Raw genomic sequence first — 9,982 nt, 5'->3', positions numbered from 1 at the left:
TCTCAAGATTCCAATTTAATGTCCAATTAACTATAGGTACATCACAGAAATACCTCGTTCTAGAAACCTTCTGTTTTGTATTTAAAAAATACTTTCTGAATACTGTAAAAAATGATAAAAATTGTTTAACCCTTTAAGGACGAGACGCTTTTTTCTGATCGAAAATCAATAATAAAAAAGAAACTAATAAACAAAATTAATTAAATGTCTTATGCCCAACGCGCAATAACTATTGTTTTGTAAACATGTTATTGACATTTCAATGAGAGTGAGTGAGATCTAAATCTAGTCATCTCGCTCACTCTCATAGGAAATTTTAAAAAGATATTCACAAATAAAAATTATTGTGCGCTGGGCATTACATCTAGCCTTGGACAATCCAACAGAGTCTGATCCGGTATATTTTTTGCTTCTATGAACGATAGGAACAAAAATAGCCTAAAAAATGTTAGTATTTTTTCTGACGATACCAATGAATGATAATTTTTACTCTAATGAAAAATATTATGTATGAACAGTGTACTTTCTATTCCCAAAAGGGTTTTGCTTAAAAAAATTTGGAATAAATAAAAAATATTAAAAATTATTTATCAGTGCGATCATTTGAAAATTCGTCACTTTCAAGCTTAAATATTTGTTATATAGCAAATCGTTGGAGTTTTGCAAAAAAATATCCTAGATTCCTATAACCTTCTACTTTACAATTACGTACATACATTAGAAAGAAAGAACTTTGGATAGTCAGAAAAAATAATTTTCTCTATGGGTCACGGGTGACCCAATCGTCCTTAAAGGGTTAAGAATAAAATAAAACTCACCTTTGTGATTTTTTTCATAATGTGCTTCATGTATAGTGCTTCAGAATTTTAAAATTCTCCTAGACCATCCGGACCGATGGGGAAAAAAATAAAGAAAAACCACACAAACCATTACAACAAAAAGGCTGTATTTGCACATTAAAACTCCACCGAATTCTACAATTCTTCATTTTTTTTTCTTACATCTTCAAATCATCGCGATCTTGTCATACAATGTCCTGCCTTCAGCAATGTATCACAATCACAAAATGTAAATAAATTTTTGTAATTTCCTATTACAAAAAACATTCTCAAACATTTTATTTTCATCTCTTTCGTCTCTCAAAAAAGTCAATTGCAGCGCTCATTCAGGAGAATTTAAAATGCTTATAAATTAACAATAATAATAATAATAAAAAAGACAACAGGCAAACAAAAATTTAATTTATCTTGGCTAAAATATTCTCTTCCACCCTTTTTTCTCTCTCTCTTCCTAATGAATAAGAATTATCGGAAGACACAATATATAGAACTTGATTACAATTTTTTTTTACCTATTTTTAACATTAAATGCTGCTCCTTTGTAAACTTAATTTATTAAAAGAAAAAACACATGTAAATGAACTCTTCTGAGAGTGACTTAGAATGTGGAGACTAGAAGGGGGATTTGAGAAATGAAGAATAAACAAAAATTGAGAAATAATGCACTTTTCAATTAATCCTTAGGTAACTCATGCTGCTGGTAATTATTGTCTTCCATTGCCTTTTGGTTTTTTTTCCAATTTTTTTTTTAATGTTGCTCCTAATTTAGTTCAAACACTTCTGTGGCGCACAAAGAAATATTTTGTGTGGTTCTTTTGAGAGAAGAAAAAAAAACCCTGACAAAATTTATAACAATTTTCTTTTTAATGGATAAATTTAATTCGTGGAACAATACTCAGAACTATTTTATTTTAACATTAATCTCAAAATTAAATGGTGTAATTTTGAAGAGATGTAAAGTTTTTTTTTTCACATAGAAATAAGGAATGTACATAATTTAAATCGAATAATAGTTAAAATCTAAAATGAAAATTAATTAGATACTTCCTATCAAAGTCTAAAAATGTCTTTTTGATAAAAGTATTTTATTTGAAAGAAATTATTTTATTTTTTCAGTTATTTATATTTCTGAAACTATTGAAATTGGCCAATTATTTTGGTAGGAATCATACATCTTCAATTGTAAGTTTCCTTCCTCTTAAAATAAGAGAAGTGTATCATTTTATTTTAATTACATTATAAATTAATTTTAATTATTCATGTTGCATCATTAATTTATTTACAGACTATTATTATTTAAAAAAAAAAAAACAAATTGTTACATTTTATGATGATTTAACTTATTTGCAATCTGCAATTTCCAGTAAGAAAAGATTAAACTAATCACATTACGTTTTTTTTTAAATAATAGTGAAGAGAATGTAAGAAAGAATCTCAAAAGTTGCATTTACTGTTCAATTTGTAAGCAATATATAATTTTTTACGAATATATCTCTGAGGATTGTTCCATTTTGCACATAAATTGAGAATTTATCATATCGATGAAGGAAAAATATTTCACTCAAAATCACTTTTTTTTTCTTCAAATATTTGAGGTGGTTGGGAATTTTCATAAAATATTCTTTTCTCGGAGAGATATGTCTCTTTCTTTTGTCACATTTTTTTTACCAAAAAAAAAACATTATCTACGGAAGAATATATATTTCGTTCGGTAAATTCATTTTAACATGTTAGAATTGGCGAGTTTTTCTTTTTAAATTATGCATAAGAGAAGTAAAACCGAAAAACTAAATGTTTGATTGTAAAAGTCAAGAAAGAAAATTTTGCTAAGTGGTGATCAAACGATGGGATATTATTTCATTTAACAGCAACATTGCTGTTCCGTGTGTTACACTTCATTATACAAAATTATGTACAATTTCTATATTTTTTTACGATTTCTTCACCTAGACATTTTTGACAATAAATAAAATTCTCTGTTAAAAATTATTCCCAATAACAGAACTATCTTTATCAAGATCAAATTATTCATTGATCTCTGAGTTTAAAAAATTAAATGCTGGTTATATAGTTTAACAACAGTTACGGTAATTTTCTAATACTATACTTTTGTAAATTACTTTGCGAGTTTTTTTTCACTCATTATTCTTTCTTCCTCTAAGATTGTGAATAATTTTACATATTGTTTCTTCTTCTAATAAAAATATTCAATGCATTTCAAAATTGTCCTCTAATAACCATTTAAATTGTTCATCGCATGAAAAATTCTTATTTCTTCTATTTTTTCTTGTGTTTTTTTTTTTACAGAATTTCCATGCAATGTTTGATTTGAAACCACAGATATATTTTAACGAGTTCAGTGTGTCTCCTTTTGCACAATATTCTCCATACATTTATCTTATATGATTAAATGTTTCTTTTATGTATAATTTATGTATAATATTTACATTATTTATTTTTTAATGAACAATTTCACATGATAGTGATTTTTTTTTCATGTGTCTACTAAAGAGAGTTTCTCTTCTTGGTGAAAAGTAAAATCATTCGGTTCTTTTTGTTATAGGATTTTTTTTTGTGATATGCAATTGAGAAAATCTCATAGGAGCGATTGTTTATAAGATTCCCTCATACCCTTAACAGATTATATAAGAAATTGTACAGTTTATATGTGACTTCAGGAAGATATGCACAGGTGTAAAGCGAAAGATTGTATATTTTGTATTTAATATACTCTGAGGAAGAGAAAGTTGTTCAGAATAGTGCTAAAAGTTGACTATATTCAGATAAAATGCTTCCCATACACGAGGTTAAAAATCCTCTCATTTGCAAATGAAATAGCATAAAAACTTAATATTATTTAGTGCAACATTCACTTGCAAAGTGAGTTTTTTTTTAATAATTAATAATAATGTTTATGTTTTTTAGGAAATTTTATGATCTCTTATTTGGTTCAACGTTTTTGCAAATTCCTGATCATGGTTCATAAGATTTTTCTGAGTGATTATGTGGTGTTTAGAGCTGTATAACTTGAAAATTAAGGCAGAACACTACTTGTAATTTTAGATAAAGACGAAAATTGTATCTTGGTGCAATACCCTGCATCTCCTATTCCTGATTCTCAATATTTCAGCACATATGGGATGTATAGTATTCATATTTTAGAATGTTTGCAATTATGGGCTTCTAAACTTAAAATACCCAATCCAATTCTCATTGCTAATTAGGAAAAAAGTTTGCCAGAATATTCATAAATTTAGAGATAAATTTTTCATTTGACAAACTTCAGTGTTCGAGGTTTGTAGTTTGACAAATGTGTTTGTACTTTAGCTCTTTTACAAACAAAGGTTTGTTGTCATTGATGTATTTGGAAATAAAAAAAAATATATTCGTTAGTAATATAAACATTTTCCTCTAATGGCCTCTACACATTACAGAAATTTATGTCCATATTGAAGACTTTTTCCTACACAAGCGTAGGGAATTTGCTTTAACACTTGAAAGGACCCCAGCATTGGAAGGCTTGGAACCATATAACTCTTGGAAGGCAGCCGCTGCCAATTTAGTTTTCAATTTCATTTTTTATATTGAAGAATATATAATTTTGCCTGGGGGTCCGATTGAACGCGTGCAGAATTTATCTGGCTATTTTTTCGTTATAAAATTTTTAATAAAAATTAAATATTAATGTAAATATATTGCAAAAGCAAAAAACTGCACTCGCAAGGACCAAGTGGGAGTTGCTGCCATATGCATTTTATATGGGAGTTTGACGTTCTGCAGATGTAATTTTCTTGATTGATAATGTATAAAAGCCTTAAAGAACAAATTGAAAGTGTTTTTGCAAATTATTTAGAAGAATTATGGGGGAAAGTGACATGCCTTTGAATGCGTCAGTTTTTGAATGCTTCAATTTTTCTCCTATTTCCCAAAGCTAAAAATCCATTTTGTTAAGCGAAGTTAATAGAAAATAGTTAATAGTATTAACTATTGTTCATAAAGTAGAATTTTTGCTTTGAGAAATAAGAGAAATATTGAAACATTCAAAGGCTGCCGCATTCAAAGGCAGGCCACTTTTCCTTACTCCATGATTCTGATAAAGATGAAAACATCGAATGGTTAAAAATCTTTAGATACAGTACCCAAGGAGATGAAATTTCTGATTCAGACACCAGAATAGAATTGACTAAAGCTCTGAATGTTTAAATATAATTAGAAATATCAAAATGTTATGTAAAATTCGATAAATGGCAGCGTCTGCCACTTGGTCCTTCCGTGACACTTTTAGTTAGGGTTCTACGAAGTGTTAATATGGACATAAATTTCAGTAGTGTGTAGAGCCCATAAGACAAAATAAATTTGTAATTTAGTTTGTAAATGTGTTATTTGATGCATTGTTATACAAAAACCCTATTTTGTTTTAATATTTCTGCCACATCTTACAATAGACTATGCAGTTTTTAATCAAGTTTTGTAGAATTTTGACAATTTGTTAGAGAAATCAACAAATTAGTTTGTTCAGGAGCAAAAGGTTTGTAATGTTAATTTAGCTACAAATCTTTGCCGTCAAAATTGCTTGCTGACTAAACTTTTTTTTTCTAACGGAATATACAATTACAAAATTAATTTATTAAACTGCAAACTTTCAGACAAACTTTGGGATAGAAACCCCATTCTACCACCAATTTGTATCTTTTTGTAAATTAAAAAAATTTGAACTACTCTTTCGCAAACTTTTTTCACTACTACAGGCATTAATAATCTAGAAAAAAATATTTTTAAAGTTAAGTCTCTCAATTAAAAAAAAAATATTATTTGGAATGAAATTTGAGTGTGTTACAGCACGCCTTGAGAAATTTTGATTAAAAAAAAAAACGAAAAACTATAGGATTTACCTGAGTCTAATTTTAAAGGGACAAAGTTTAGTTGTGATCCAGAATTTAACTATCCAAGCGTACCAATTGATTGGGAATTTCACTAAAGTCTTTTCCAAATCCTTTGCTATGGCAACAATATTTGAATAAGTCTTGCAAAATAGGTGTTAAGGAAACCTGAGGTAAAATAGATTTTTTTCATGTCTTTCTTTAACCCATCCAAAATGTGACAAACCGATTTTTTCTAATTCGATATCTTCCAGGATAAAATAAACTGAAGTTTCAAAATATAATATTTATCATATAATAATCACACAATAATCTGGATCATCGTCCAAGGTTTTAAAATGATTTGAATATGAAATATATAAATAAAAAATATCGATTTTTAAATTTTTTGTAAATTACTTTTCACGCATAAAATATTTGTTTTAATTATCCACAAATTCATATATATAGACAACAGAATAATTTGGATCTGTTAAATACAAATACCAAAGATTTTTCCCAATGGAAATTCTTTTGACAAAGTATAATAGAAGTTAAATATGAAAATTATGAATATTTGAAAATAATTTGAATTTTAAATTTTTAAATGGACCTGGACCTTACCGTGATATAATTTTAGGTGAGGGTGGGGCATTTCAATTTTTGCATATTCTTTTTATCTGTTTGAAAGGAATGGGATAATACCTTTATGTTATTGAAGAGATAACTGAGACCCATGTTCATAAAAATAATTAATTTCGTGACGCTTCTTGTTTGAATTCTGTAATTAATTTTATAAAACTGCATCAAAATGAAACTTTTTGTAATGTTTTATTTTCAACAATTTCTGAACTATTGCACTTATCTGTCGCAGTAACATAATTGTATTAAATTACCAGTGGTTTTATGATTATTATAAGGCTTTTAGCGTTGAATGAAATCTAAGACGGTTCTGACAACTTTGATTTGAATTAAAAAAGTGCGTGTGGGGCAGTTTCATGCAAGCACATGGAGAAATTTCCAGTGTCTAAAAATTTACTTTTTTAATCAAAATTAACTTAAAATGATCATTAAAAACGTTTTGTAGCTGTTTTTGTTGATGAAGTTCGCAATTATGGGAAGTAGTATTTCCTAAAAGTTCATAAAAAAAAAATTAAAAAAAAAATCTTTCAGTGTTTTTTAAGTGCTTAAAAATGATCAATTTAATTGTTATAATATCTTTTCAGAATGTTTTCAGCATGATATTGTAATTTTTTTTAGTATTATAAAAATCGAGACTTTAAAATACTATTATAAAACTGTTATACTTAAAAAGACTTGTTGTAAGGCGATATAATCATCCAATAATGTACAGAATTGGCTTAGTACAACAAAAGACATTTCTTTCGTATAAAAATTTAAAGAAAATTACTCAATTTATGAGAAACAGGCTTGGAAATCTTTGGTGATATTTTATTTTATGATCAATTAGTGTTCAAATTCTGTTATACAGTTCTTGTTCGACTATATTTTTAGGTTTTAGAGTCTTAGAAGACTTCAAAGTAGTAATTTTAATCAATTCTGGTATCGCAAGTTTCCTATAAACACGTTTTATCTTTCTCAAAAATTGCCTCATATTTATCTTGAAATTGCCCCGCAATGGGGGACTTTCACACATTCTGCCTTTCAAGTGAAATGAATTAAACCCAACTGTAATTCAAAGAATATACGGGCCAATCCATCTCAAGACGACCATAGGGGTACACTTCATGGTCTTGGATGTTTTTGAATTTTACATATGTTAAAGTACACGATAAAATAATATACCCCTATTTTTTTTTTCGTCTGAAAAAAATTCCTGGCCGGAGATACATGGCGTCAAAGATGGCGCCTCGCGCTTCATTCCTCAATTGTGATTTTTGGCAAATATTTTAAAATGCTCTATTTCGGGAACGGGTTGAGATTTCTTCTTACTCTTTTTTTATTTGAAAGATAATTTTATACTCTTTAAAACGATATACCTGATTTTGCATTATCTGCTTAAGTTTTTTTGTAACGGTCTTTTAAAAAATTTTTGAAAAAATTTAAAAATTAATTTTTCTCAAAAACCCCATTCTCAAAAATTTTGATTTTTTTACTGTTGATCAGTAACATTGAGTACTACATTCCCTGAAAAGGCGAGCTTCCACTTTTGCACTTACTTTTTTTTAAAAATATTTGAAAAATTACCATATTTTCAAAATTAAAAATAACCAGTTAAACTCAAAATTTTGAGTTCAACTTTTCAGGGAATATAGTACTCCACAATACTTATAACCAGCCAAAAAATCAAAATTTTTCGAAATCAAGTCTTTGAAAAAAATTTTTTTTTTTGATTTTTAAATAAAAATGTCTTTTATTGACAAAAATAAGCCTTTAAATCATATTAAACACATGTACTAATTATGTTTTTTGTTTTCTTTTAGTTTTTCAAAAAAAAAAAATTTTAGAAATTTTGGATTATTTTTGAAAAAATTAAAAAAAAAAATTTTTTTGAAATTCCGTTTAAAAAAAAATCTACATATTGACACATGTGTCAAATGTATCTTAAAGTTTGATTTTTGTCAATAAAAGACATTTTTATTTAAAAATCAAAAAAAAAATTTTTTTTTTCAAAAACTTGATTTCGAAAAATTTTTATTTTTTGGCTGTTTATAAGTATTGTGGAGTACTATATTCCCTGAAAAGTTGAACTCAAAATTTTGAGTTTAACTGGTTATTTTTAATTTTGAAAATATGGTAATTTTTCAAATATTTTTTAAAAAAAGTAAGTGCAAAAGTGGAAGCTCGCCTTTTCAGGGAATGTAGTACTCAATGTTACTGATCAACAGTAAAAAAATCAAAATTTTTGAGAATGGGGTTTTTGAGAAAAATTAATTTTTAAATTTTTTCAAAATTTTTTTAAAAGACCGTTACAAAAAAACTTAAGCAGATAATGCAAAATCAGGTATATCGTTTTAAAGAGTATAAAATTATCTTTCAAATAAAAAAAGAGTAAGAAGAAATCTCAACCCGTTCCCGAAATAGAGCATTTTAAAATATTTGCCAAAAATCACAATTGAGGAATGAAGCGCGAGGCGCCATCTTTGACGCCATGTATCTCCGGCCAGGAATTTTTTTCAGACGAAAAAAAAAATAGGGGTATATTATTTTATCGTGTACTTTAACATATGTAAAATTCAAAAACATCTAAGACCATGACCCCTCGATTTGCGATTTTTTCGGTCGTTTTGAGATGGATTGGCCCATACAAAGTTTTACTTCTGTTTATCATCTTTTTGCAAAATGGTCCCAAAATCTATTTTGCAATTTAGGGGTGAAACTGCCTTACCCTCCCCTACTCCATAAAGCAATTTTGAAGCTAAATTGCATTACAAAAAGCTTCAATTCGTTCTTAAAATAGGAAAAAGTCTAATTTTAAAGGAATCCCAATTCAAAAGTGCCCCACTTTCACCTTTATTCCTTTCTACATTTTTCCATATATAATATATATATATTTTTTTAATTATTAGTACGAATTGCTTTTACGTAGTCTTTACGTAATTTTTCCTTTCAATTCAAAACTTAATGAAGATGACACCCATCTTCAAAACATTGTAAAAAATTGCAAAGTAAAAAAATCAAGAAATAGCATATCTTTTCGTATATAAGTATATAACATAAATTTTCAATAAGAATCTCGAAATTAAACAACCCTTTGGTGTCTTGTGAATTCACGAAAAAATAAAGTGCCCGTTTTGTCACATTTTGCCCCAGGGTGCCCTATAAATTTCCATGATATCTCAATGTACTTAAATTAATCAGCATATTACTTTTCATAGCACATAATTTAAATTTTCATTTTAAACTCTGTTAATATTCCAATTTTTCGAGTTAGGAAAAATTATGATATAGCCTAGAATTTTACATACAAAAGATAAATCCTTTTAAGATTTTTCCTTAAGAAATCCTTTAGTAAGAAAATATACCTGCTGATCATTGCTGGACAATTTCTCTTCATTGGAGTATTTTAAAAAGAGATGTTTAATTCCAGGAAGATATAAGAGTTATCGGAAGAAGAAGCATCAGAGAATAATCTCTATATAGGGAACTTTGTCCAATATCACAATTTCTTTTTTCTTTTTTTTACAAAATACTTTAAATCTGATATTTCTCCACAAATTCTTCTCTATCTCTCAGTGGGGTATTTTCAGAACAACATTTGCGGGAATTCTCTGCAATTGCCACGTACTTGTAGGCAATTTAACAATATTCAATAAATTTTTC

The sequence above is a fragment of the Phlebotomus papatasi genome, chromosome 3, assembly GCF_024763615.1.
Source record: "Phlebotomus papatasi isolate M1 chromosome 3, Ppap_2.1, whole genome shotgun sequence".
NCBI classification, from domain to species: domain Eukaryota; kingdom Metazoa; phylum Arthropoda; class Insecta; order Diptera; family Psychodidae; genus Phlebotomus; species Phlebotomus papatasi.
The sequence above is the reverse complement of the archived record's forward strand: the minus strand, read 5'-3'. Positions refer to the sequence as shown.